Raw genomic sequence first — 13,629 nt, forward strand, 5'->3', positions numbered from 1 at the left:
ATTCAACAAGGATCAGGAATCAACCAGTTTTTCAAAAAGAAATTTTTAACAAAAAAATAAAATAAAAATAAAAAACATAAAAAAGTTTTACCGTTAATTTTTTTCTGGTGCCATGAGATCAGAAAATAACGTTAGATTAAAGCAAGAAGAGACACTGGGAAACAACCTGGTTGGCAAACAGAAATATTTACAAGGAAACAACTTGGTTTGCAAACAGATATATTTACAAACTTACTCATACACCTCTTATACAATACATAAATGGACTCTGTCATATAAAAACTAGTACAGTTTTCAGAGAATGTTTGTTTTGTTGTCCAATGCTTCACAAGTCATCAGCGAGTTCAAAGCATATTTATGAAGATTAAAAAAAAAATACAGTTTACTCTCACTGAACATCATTGATCGCAAGTTGACTTTGCTTCAAGATAAAAATGATTGAGCTTTACACCATTAGTGTTAAATCCGGATATCGAGTTTTCATGGATAGGACTGGAATATAGAATTTAAGCCAAAGGCAAAGCGCTGGGAACTACGAGGTCACATACATGTCAACTGTCAACCCGAAACTGACAGTAAGAAGGTTTAAAAGGGGGAACAGCCAAGCGCTGGGACCTACGAGGTCATTTAGCGTTGAAACGGAAGTTGACAGTAAGAAGGTTTCGAAGGTGTAACAGGACGATAACCCCGCAGTTGCACTAAAAGGCATTTGTTAGATAAGGTGGAAAGTCACATGGAAGAAAGAGAATGTGAACGGAGGTACAGTAAAAGGAATGAAAGAGGTAGCAGCTCGGGGCGGAAGGGATGCTGCAAGGAACCTTAAGTAATGCTTACAATGTACTATGTGAGGTGCACTGACGGCGCTACCCGACTAGGGGAGGTTTTTGTGAATAGGAATCGACGTTTTCTGAGCTTCCTGGGTCAAGGATATTCAAGATCCAGACAAATATGCGCCGAGCAGAGCGCTACGGTTCTGGACCAGAGTTTTGGCTTAGAATGTTTGACATTGTTAGGGTTCTGGGCCAAAATGGCGTGCACTGGTAAGGTCCCGCGCCAAAAATATTGGTCGCCGCTAAAGACCTGAGCCAAAAGCCATCGGCGTTGACCACAGCCTGGGCCAAAAATGTCTGGCACTGGCTAGTTCCTGGGTAAAGTCAAGTATCTGTTCCGATCCAACTCAGAACCAACATTGCTCCGTGCTGTTCCTAGTACCGGCGCTGCTGCTTCTATTTCAAAAACTTGGAGCTGCTACAACTGTCTTCTCATTGATATATGATATATATATATATATATATATATATATATATATATATATATATATATATATATATATATATATATATATATAGATGTATACTGTATATTTATTTTATTTGTATGTGTATATAATATATATATATATATATATATATATATATATATAGATACATATATAGTATATGTGTTTATATCTATAACGTCTATACACTATATATATATATATATATATATATATATATATATTATATATATATATATATATGTGTGTGTGTGTGTGTGTGTATATAAAAAAAATCTGAAGCATTTCGATACAAGTCTTATGGTTTACACCCAATATTCACATAAAATATGATACCTTAAAAAGAGCAAAATTAAAAGGAAGAATGGAATTCATAACCAAACGGAATAAAAAGCAGATCTGGAAACACAAAGATAACTCTAAAATAAAACCAAAATGAAAAAAACAACTGATTATAAACAAATAATTAAAACTAGTACAGTATTTAGAGCATTAAAAGGAAAATCTATATTCCGAGTCTAAGATTCTTGCAGCGCCGGTGCGTACAAGGGAAAAATCGTATCACCAGCAAGTTGTGGCCCACAGCAACAACGTTAAAATTAACCTTGATTTTCACCCTCCAAATTCTTACATGGCTCCAAGAGATAGGCCTAAACGATATTGTGGTCTATACAGCCTACTGTAGTCTCCAACTATCACTATGAGGCCTGTACTTCACTCTCTTTTACTTAACAGATGATCACTATAGGGGGCAGTAAACTAACACCATGTAGAACATTCAACATAAACGTTTTACTGTTGCAGACAAACAGTGCAGACATCAATAGAAAATATTCATAAAAATGCAAAAGTAGTTTCTCCTATGATACCATTACCGACATACATCATACTATGCATGTATCACACCACCGTGATTCATATACATAATGTCCTTTAATATCCAATTCGCTCTACCTCGGACTTTATATATTTTCATACTATGTTAACCGAAGGGAAACTAGTTGATAATAATTTCTTCCTCTCGTGGATTCAAACCAGCGCACAGAGGAGAAACCAGGACTTCAGTGACGTCTTTACCAACTCGGCCAACAATAATTCCGAGGTAGAGAGAATTGGATACTGAAGGATATTTGTAGCTTAATACATACTATATATATTATATATATATATATATATATATATATATATATATATATATATATATATATATATATCGAGCTACAATTGTCCTTTAATATCTAATTCGCTCTACCTCGGAATTAGTATATTTTCATATGTGTTAACCGAAGAGGAATTTTTTAGTCGATAAAATATTTGTTGGGTTCGATGGTTCCCGCCCGTGACCCGACAAATCTCTTATCGACTGAAAAATTCCCATTCGGTTAACATATGTGAAAATATATTAATTCCAAGGTAGAGGGAATTAGATATCAAAGGACATTTGTAGCTCGATGTATGTATATGAATCACAGTAATGTGAATGACATATATATATATTATATATATATATATATATATATATAATATATATATATATATACATATATTATATATAAGCATTTTGTCCGAACAGTCTATCAAAGATGATTAAAAGTACAAGAGCCATAAAATGTTAATCAAAATCAACATATTGTAATTTGGAAATTAAGTACGCGTGTAGTAAGTTCCAAAGCTCAAGAGGTCACTAATAATGACGATAAGAGATAGTGGGTATAAACAGACCTGGTAAACAGTATCACAAAGATAAACCTAAAAATACACTGAAACGACTATAACGTTGGCGTGACACATTCACATACTACGCCTCGATTTAACGAGTTTTTCGTGCGCTGGTCAGTTTCGCCTTCATCAATTCCTTACGAAATTAATCGATGCTCGGGAGAAATATAATGACAGATATTGCCGGATCATAAATGCATATACATCAAAGAACGAAGGGGCATATAACGGCCGGCACTGCAGGATAATAAATGTATAAATCACGGCCCCGGAGATTACCTTGGGAAATGAACTCCTGCACGAACACACATAATGCCTTCGCTGTTTTGCTCCATTTGAATATTCAGAGGAGCCTTTTTTTTCTCTCTCTTGCGGGGTTTATTATGATCATGCAGCCTTGAGAAGCCTGCTGACTTCAGGGATAAACAAATGAGAACAAAGGGACGGTTTAACTTTGAAGAGCTACTGCGGTAAAATGGCCCTTCGGAAAAAAGTTATCCTATTATATATATATATATATATATATATATATATATATAGTATATATATATATATATATATATATATATGCATTAAGTTACAAATGTCCCTTCAATATCCATGCACTCTGCCAAGGAATTAATATATTTACTAATTTCGTCCTTTCGTGGATTCGAACCAGCGTACAGAGGAGAAATCAGGACTTCAGTGAGTTACTCACTTGTTGGCCGAGTCAGTAACTTCACTGAAGCCCTGATTTCTCATCTGTGCGCTGGTTCGAATCCAAGAGAGGACGAAATTATTATCAACTGACATATTCCCCTTCGCTTAACATATATGGAAATATATTAATTCGAAGGTAAGCGAATTGGAATATTAAAGGAGATTTGTTGCTTAATGCATGTATATGAATCACAGTGATGTGATTAAAATTCAAAAACTAACACACGCACACACACACACACACACACACATATATGATATATATATATATATATAAATATATAATATAATATATATATATAACTGGTAAAAATGTTCTGTTTACAACAAAATTCCACCTAATAGAAGGAACCCACAAAAACACCAAAATATTGAAAGTAAGTACTATATTTCAGACTGCTGTCTCGCTCTTCAGGTAGGTACTGAAGAGGGAGACAGCAGTCTCTGAAATATAGTACTTACTTTCTATATATTGGCGTTTTTATGGGTTCCTTTTATTAGATATATAAGTATATACATACGTATATAGTATACAGTGTGTATATATATGCGTGTATATGTGTGAGCGTAAAATCTAGAGAGAAAAAGCGTGACAACCTCATACATTCATGAGGCCACGAAAGAAACAATGCAAAACTTGCCTGGAGCTCGTTTTCGTGAGTCGGTAGATGTACTGGCTTCAACAAAGCTTCAGTTTTCCGTTTCCTGACTTGAGATACATACGCAAATATATGCATTCCCTTACACACACACACATACACACACACACAATTGTTCTGTTAATCGTAAAAGGGCCTTATTCAAACTGGATGGCAACTAGCGGAATTATTTATTTTAAAAAAGTTACAAGCTTCCATGGGTACTTGATAATGAAGGCTGGTTGTCCTTGAAACCTTGTAACTTTTTTTAATAAATAACTCTGCTAGATACCATCCATTTCGAATGAGGTCCTTTTAGTCATATATATATATATATATATATATATATATATATATATATATATATATATATCTAGATATATATATATATATATATATATATACATAAGCTACAAATGTCCTTTATATCTAATAGATATTAAATGGACATTTGTAGCTCGATGTATGTATATGAATCACGGTAATGTGATATGACTCATATATATATATATATATATATATATATATATATATATATGATATATATATACTAAAATATATATATATATATATATAATACATACATACTTACAACGAAAAACTGTTGACGATTTAAATCAAGAAATGGAATACAAACCAGATTGCTACCTTAATGGAAGAAAATCATTGCTAGAGAACTTGGAAAACGAAATAGTTAAAAAGAAATAGAACAAACAAAATTACTGATAAAATGAGAGATACCGTAGAGCTAACTATTGTTAAACACACGACCTCCAGTTATACCAAATTTCGTGTGAACCAAAGTCACGAAAATTGTATCAAATTTGAACTGGCCCACCTAATGACTGGAATTATGCTACGTCATGCGTGAATCACATATCGATTATAATTGTACTAGATTTATGAGATTTAATTTGGTCTAGCATACTTTATTATTACTATTATTTTAGTAGATGAAACCTATTCACATGGAACAAGCACACAGGAGCCACCGACTTGAAATTCAAGCTTCCTACGAATGTTGGCTTCAACCTCCCGCCGCAAACCCCACACTGCAGCAGTAACTGATCGTGATACAGATTTTTCATTGCCCTGGGGGAGACGCAAACCCGCAACATCTGACCGGCATGCCACGACGCTAACCACTATACCAGCGGACCAGCTGGAAAGGGGAGTTAAACTACTTCGCTATGCATTATCTAGTGACAGTAACTTCATTAGCTTGTTATTACATGACTGAAACTACTTAAGATTTTGAGTGATAATTACACTCAAACTCTAATGTAATTATCTAATATAATTATCAAGTGACTAGACTGTAACGCCAGATAACTTATAATAAATTAACCGACGAGGTTTTCATTAGATTCTGTAAGGATTAATTACTGACTGGAATTAGTGACACTCTGTATGACTAACCTGATGGTCTTCATCTGGAGTTATAATAGATTTCTAAGCATTATCTAGAGACCGTGATTAGCTCGTGCCAGATTTTCTGGCGAATGCAGTTATGTTTTCACTTACTTTGTTGTTGTTGTTGTTGTTGTGGGGGGAGGTAGGAAAGGTCTATAGACGAGCCTAAAAAGATCTGAACAAGGTGTTTCGCACTGAGTTAAAGATACTGGAATTATAGGATAGGATATTTATGATTATTTATCAGAATGAAAATGTAAAAAATGAATAATTTGAATGTTAAACAGAACAGAAAAACTATTTCTCATAAAATATAGCGCATTTCTTTTTCATTCTCGTTGGTGAAACAAGGATCTATTTGACTGTAGCTTTCAGCACACTTTAATTCACATTAAGTTAGCAATATAATGTTTACAACTTATGCGTGTGAGGAAAATCTTGCAGGCGTATCGAGTAAGCTGGAGGTCGGATCACGCTTTGTTTTAGTTACTATGTAAGGAGACAAGTCGACACTGGGTTGGTGGTTGGATGGCAGCTTGAAGGAAAAGGTCAGAGAAGAGATGGAAATATCAGGTAACTTTAACTTAGGCTGACGTAAGAATAAACGATTTAACGCTCACTAAGACACCTGTGTCTCTGAGAGCGAAGGAGTTTGTCACTGATATCAACAGTTCCACCTCCAATGGGCAGAGGATTACCTCGCCGAGGCACCTCCTTGTATGACGATATACAAACTGAGGGAGCAATGAATACTAATATCTCTCTCTCTCTCTTGTTTCTGAAAGAGAGAGAAAAAACAATTAAGTATAGCCTATCTTAGTTTTCCAAGACCACTGAGCTGATTAACAGCTCTCCTACGGCTGGCCCGAAGGATTAGATTTTTTTTTTTCTTCTTTTTTTTTGAGTGGCTAGGAACCAATTGTTTCTTAAAAAACGGGACCTACAGCTTATTGTGGGATCCGAACCACATTATTTCGAGAAATGAATTTTTAATCGCCAGAAATAAATTCCTCTGATTCCACCCTTGGCGGCCGCAGGAAGCGAACTCGGGATACCAGATTGATAGTCGAGTACGGTAACCATTCCTCCAGTGAGGAACGAGAGAGAGAGAGAGAGAGAGAGAGAGAGAGAGAGAGAGAGAGAGAGAGAGAGAGAGAATCGCATTATTCATTATTTAACCCTTCATCTTACAAGTTTCCACAGCAGAATTGTTTGTGAAACACAATTATTGCATTTAAAATTCATGTTCAAAATCACCCAAAACTTCCATCTATTTCATTGTTCGACTTTATTAACCTCAGCCCATTTATGATTACCACTGGTATAATCTCTAATGGCTCCATCGAGCATCACTGCTCATGGTGTGCAGGCCTTTCCTCCTCCTCCCCATCCTCTCTTCAACTTCACCCGGTCCTCTCAGACCCTCTGCACACACAGACTTTGAACCGTCATCCAGCCCGAGGCTAAGCTGAATGATTTAACTTCGTCCGAGCTTCAGGTGGGTACATGAAGTCACTAGGGCAGGGACTTGCCGTCTCGACGTTTTCATATTACCTTCATTTTTGACGGTACCTATATGTACACTAACACGTAGAATAAATATAAAAAAATATCACAATCATAAATATCGCAAAGATAATTAAAATATGATCTAATCAATATCATGAAAATGACTTTAAATCATCCTTGAAGATGAGTTGAATACAGAATTTAGGCCAAAGGCCAAGTACTGGGATCTATGAGGGCGCTGAAAAGGAAATTGACAGTAAAAGGTCTGAAAGGTGTAACAGGGGAAAACCTCAGAGCAGTTGTACGTACTATTAATCAGGTGTTAGGAGAGAATGGAAAGTAAGATGAAGAAAGAGAATATGAAAGTAGGTACAGTAAAAGGAACAAAAGTGGTTGCAGCTAGGGGCCGAAGGCACGCTGCAAACAATTTTAAGAAATGCCTACAGTGCACAGCATGAGGTCCACTGACGGCACTACCTACTTACGGGGATCCCTGAAGTTGGATTAAGAGGCATCACACCATCAATTCAAGGAGTGAGATTAAAAAGCATCCCCTGATAAATGTCACGAAAATGCCAAAGCTGGCACCACTGTAAATACTATGGTAATATTATACAGGACATCATATTCATGATATCCTATATAATTCCAGTGATGTCAGCTTTGACATTTTTATGACATTCATCGGGTCATGTCTTTATAATACCATTTTACTCAGTTTATAAATACTAAAAAATTAATTTTAAAAAAAATTGCATCGCCTAATAAAAAAACATACTGGAAAATTATTAAAAAGACGTTATCTAATACAAGTCATAAACGAAATAAAAGATCATTTTATTATTACAATCGAAACAGATAAATCTATGAAATGGATTAAAAAGGAGCCCATTATTAAAAGTCTCGGAACATTCTCCAGAAGACATTACCCGGCAAATACCACGAAGCAGAATAGAGCTCACAGTCACCAACTTTTCCACAATCTCGCCCTGCTTCTAGGAAAACTAGAGCAATATTTATGAATGATCTATTATTTGTACACAACTTTTAAAGGGCACTTCTGGTTCAGACATTCTACTTCAGACCTTAATGTCGATACGACGAAGTTCTATTATACCATATTACGAGATTCTACCGCTGCAGATTCCAAGCACATGCAACTTTACCTACAATTCTACTATGACTACGTGAAATTTTAATGAACACTTAAACGCTACTGCCAGTTACGGTTCTTACAACTACTGGCTGACATTTCCCACCAGCTGACTAGTATACACCAGGACTAAAATTACCATCGACTCACGTTACTTCTAATCGGCTAACATTTTACTGAACTTTAAATGTTACTATTAGTGATACCTTCTAATTCAGTGATTCCCAACCTTTATACCTTTAAGGAACCCCTGAAATAATATTTCATATCCTAGGAAACCTTTATCTACAGGCACTCTATGTATGTATGTATGTATGTATGTATGTATATGTATGTATGTATGTATAAATAAAATAATATCTACCACTGCTATTCGAGCTGTGTAAATTCAGATCAGCGTCATTTGCAATACATAATTATTTCAAGACTTCTTACGAAATCCCCTGATGATGGCATGAGGAACCCTGGTGGAAATCGCTGTTCTATCATTACATCTAAAGCCTCTTGATAAAAGTCTGTAGGGTAATCAATTAGAAGACGAAGCTTGACCATTTTCTGAGACTAAAAAGAGCTATACGTACACTTTCCGCCCGTACTACGAAGCGAAGCCATTCAATCAATAGAGCTTTTCCTGACCTTTCCATAACAATGACTGGATACAGCCTCCCTTTCTCGACTACCACATGGAATGTTGCTCACAATACTACAGTCTTTTAATTAATTACTATCGGTTTTACGATAATTATGGGAGTCATTCGGCCTTAATGGACATTACAAAGCATTTCCTTATACGTAAGCATTTATTCTTGCGTAGCAACATCTTGCGAGAGTTGGAACAATCAACGCCCCTCAATAATAATAAGATTAAAACCTTAAATGTTTTCCTACACACTGTTGGGGGCTAGTCGTTCATAATTTAAAGCAAAGGGGTGCTAGTCACACGTCTTTTTTCTAGACCCCGACAGTGGCTGGTTCCAAGTGTGTGTGGTGTGTGGTTGTGTGTGTTTTTGTGTGTGTGGGTGTTGTTGTGGTTGTGTGTCATATGCTCTCAAAAATGGAAAAATCTGCGTAAAATCTATAAGCCCAAACATCTGATCTTTTCAAATGTCCAAGAAAAGCGGCATAACAAACAATAGCCAAGCTTTCCAAAATCTCGCACTTGACACACAACTACCATCCATTTCAAAGCCAAGAAGACTGGCTTTGGGATCTTGAGCGTGTAGTTACCAATGACAACCTGAGATCTTTGTTGATAAACTATATGGACTGTAGTATATATATATATATTATACATATATATATATATATATATATATATATATATATATATATATATAATATATATATCTATATATATGTGTGTGTGTGTGTGTGTGTGTGTGTGTTGTGTGTGTTATATCTATATCTATATCTATATTATATATATATATTTATATATATATATATATATATATTATATATATATATTATGCAAATATATCTTTTCAAAATACATTACCGTTCGGTAGATCAGATCTGGTCTCATTTGCATTCAATAGCAGCACAGCATTTGAACATATTGACAAGTCAGTGACACTTCCACATAGAGAGAGAGAGAGAGAGAGAGAGAGAGAGAGGGAATCATATGAGCACCTGTAGTAGTAGTATTACCGCCCACCACAGTGAGGACGGCCGTGCACATTCCTACTTTCTATATGAATTTTATCACATAAAGTTAACAGAATATCGTTCTAAATGACTGCTGTTTGTAAACAAATAAAAAAAAACACGCCGAAGTTTCTTGGAGGCCGGGAGGTGGCCTGTCCAATAGCGTTGCCAGATGTACGATCATGGTTCATTTTCAACCTTAAATGTAACAGGAAAAACTACTTGGGCTAAACGGTTGCAAATTGGTGTATTGATGATTGGAGGGTGGTTTGTCAAAATACCAATTTCAAGCCCTCTAGCCTCAGTAGCTTTGAAGATCTGAAGGCGAAGAGAGAAAGTCAAACTAAGTCTTATCAATAGTTTTCTTTTAGGGAAAATTAAAATGCGAGAAATTGAAGGCAGACGAGAACGAGATAGAATTAAAGGTAGCTCCATATATCATCTAGTCACACAGTGATTACGGAACCCTGGGGTTCCTCATTCCATCATCAGGAGTTCCGCAAGAAGTCTTGAAATAAATATGTCCTGCAAATGACGCTGATCTGAATTTACACAGCTCGAATAGCAGTGGTAGATATTATATGATTTAGCATTAGTAACTTTATCATGTATATATAAATATATATATATATATATATATATATATATTATATATATATATATATCTATATATATATTAAGAGTAGAGAGAGAGAGAGCCTGTAGATAAAGGTTCCTTAGGATATGAAAATTTTTTTAATGGGTTCCTTGAAGGTACAAAGGTTGGGAACTATTGAATTCTAGAGTCTGGTTACATCGACGTCCTTGAACCCCAGGTTTCGAAGGGTTGACCAAGTCTCCGGATACACACTCGAAAGGGATCAGGGAAGTCTATGGCTCTCTGGAGAAGGAAAGGATGAACAAGATTGAAAAGGAAACAGTGGTGATGAATAGAATTGAATTAAATGTAGAATTGAGGCCAAAGGCCAAGCACTGGGACTAAAATTACATTTTTGATTCAGGTTACTTCAAATCGGCTAACATTTTACTGAACTTGAAATGTTACTTTTAGTGATACCTTCTGATCAATTGTAGGAAATCGTTTGAACAGCATTACTGAAAAGTTCTATCATTACGTGTACAGACTCTTGATAAAATCTGTAGGGTAATCAATTAGAAGACGAAGCTTGACAATTTTCTGAGACTAAAAATAGATATACGTACACTTTTCCGCTGAAACGGAAATTGACAGTAAAAGGTTTGAAAGGTGTAACAAGAGGAAAACCTCGCAGTTGCACTACGAAGCAATTGTTAGAAGAGGGTGGAAAATAAGGCGTACGAAAGGCAATATGAAAGAAGTTACAGTAAAAGGAACGAAAGGAGTTGCAGCTAGGGGCCGTAGGGACGCTGCAAAGAACCTTACGTAATGCCTACAGTGCACCGCATAAAGACAACTGACGGCACTATCCCCCTAAGGCGGGTCATGAACAGAGGTATGTGCCTTTCCATTCTGCGCAGGCATTGAAGCATATGAATAACCAGTTTTTAAATATAAATACATAACCAGTAAAATGTATACAGTCAATACAATTACTAAACAGTAATATAGACAGGGCGGCGTAGTGCTTGGCACTAACCTCAAAATCTTTTAACAGGAGTGCGTGGGTTCGAATCCCACTTAGGGAGAGAATGGAGACAGTCAAACTACACAATATCAACAGCCAATCAGGAGCGTCGTAAGGGACTGGCCTAGACATCAAATGCACGCTTGATGTGATTCTACTATAGTTATTAATCAGGGATCGCCTCACTAGATACTAGAACTATGGGAAATGTAAGAAACCCAAAAATTGAATACTATCCAATAAAAAATCTAAATAATGAAATATCATGAAATTCATTGCATTGACCGTTCCTACTGAAAGGTGAGGGGGGGGGGGGGGAGGGGGGGGGGGGGGGGGGGGGGGAAGACCGGTGTTTGGGGGGGGGGGGGGATCGGTTGGAGATTAAAAGCACCATGAACCAACTACAAACTTCAGAAATCTAAACTAACCATCATTTGGAGACTCCAAAAATAACCTCGCAGTTACCCACAAATAAGATGAAACGTATCTGATGAAAGGTTTCAAACCCATAGAGTGATTACTTCTTCGAGGAACTCTCTCTCTCTCTCTCTCTCTCTCTCTCTCTCTCTCTCTCTCGTCTCATCTCTCTCCTCTCTCTCCTAAGAGATCCCTGATCCCCTTTTCCTGCCGAGAGCAACCAGACTCGCTGAACAGCAGCACTAATAGGCAGTAAATGCCTCGCTGCCGAACTTCTCAGTAGGGGAGACAGGGATGATAAAGGACCTCAGTTCCAGAGGTCCTTTATTCCTCAATCCGCTGGACTGTGGAACAGCCTCCCTGAGGATGTCGTGCACCTGGAACTTCAGAAGCTCAGGCGAAGATGCAATGGATTACTACCCTAATACTATTTTCCTGGCATTTGAATACATTTTCATCTATTTGTCATCTTACAGATTTTTTCCTCTTTTTTTGTTAAATAAGCGGGATCTCTTCTTTCTGCATTTACCTTTACTTCCTCTTAATTCTTCCCAATGAACACCATATTCTTTGGAAGGCTGAATTGCAAGTCAATGGGCTTGTTCCATATATTTTGTTTATATGATGTTTTTACGTTGCATGGGACCAGTGGTTATTCACCAACGGAACCAATGGCTTTACGCAACTTCCGAACCACCTCGAGAGTGAGCTTCTATCACCAAAAATACACATCTCTTGCTCCTCAGTGGAATGCCCGAGAATGGAATTCGCGGCTACCGAGGTGGCAAGCCAAGACCATACCGATCATGACACTGAGGCGCTCTTGTTCCATATGAATGGGTTTCATCTAATGAATAAAAACAATAATAATAAGCTCCGACCAACAAGACTATAGTAGCACCTGGTGCATATTTCCATTTTGTATCAACTAAGGTATATATACTATTCTGGACCTTTATGGAAACACCCCTTCCTCAGAAGTCTTGAGGATGACACCGTCCACTTACCAGCACCATGAGGAACGGTCACAGAGAGAGAGAGAGAGGAGAGAGAGAGAGAGAGAGAGAAGAGGGGGGGGGGGGGGGGATGTCTGACACTTAGCTAGAGCGTCCCTAGATGAACTATAAAATAGCTCTCGTTTCCTCGGATCTAATTCTGACGAATTAATATGTCAGAAATTTATTACTGGTCACTTACTCTACCTCTAGCAAACTGTACCCGAATTCTTTCATTTGCATATGGCTTCCAGCTGAAGATAATAATAATAATAATAATAATAATAATAATAATAATAATATAATAATAATAATAATAATAATAATAATTATAACAATAATAATAATGTTATTATTATTATCATTATTATTATTATTATTATTATTATTAGCAATGACTGGGTGTAACCCCCTTTCATTAATATCACTTTCATCTCGTCTATGTAAATTTTGCGTACTGTATTGTATCTACCATGTCTGAAATTTCGTCTTTTCAGCTTGAACCCATTTTTCGATGGGGTCGCCGTTGTGAATGAGTCGTCTCCATCGATTT

General features: G+C 36.5%; 1 protein-coding gene across 2 annotated transcripts in view; it reads right to left on the reverse strand.

Moving 5' to 3' along the window:
- LOC135219392 (tyrosine-protein phosphatase non-receptor type 4-like) overlaps nt 1-13,629 on the reverse strand; it is a 523,112-nt gene that overhangs the window by 467,082 nt on the left and 42,401 nt on the right. The window lies entirely within an intron of this gene.

The sequence above is a fragment of the Macrobrachium nipponense genome, chromosome 1 (genome assembly GCF_015104395.2).
Source record: "Macrobrachium nipponense isolate FS-2020 chromosome 1, ASM1510439v2, whole genome shotgun sequence".
Taxonomy (NCBI): Eukaryota; Metazoa; Arthropoda; class Malacostraca; order Decapoda; family Palaemonidae; genus Macrobrachium; species Macrobrachium nipponense.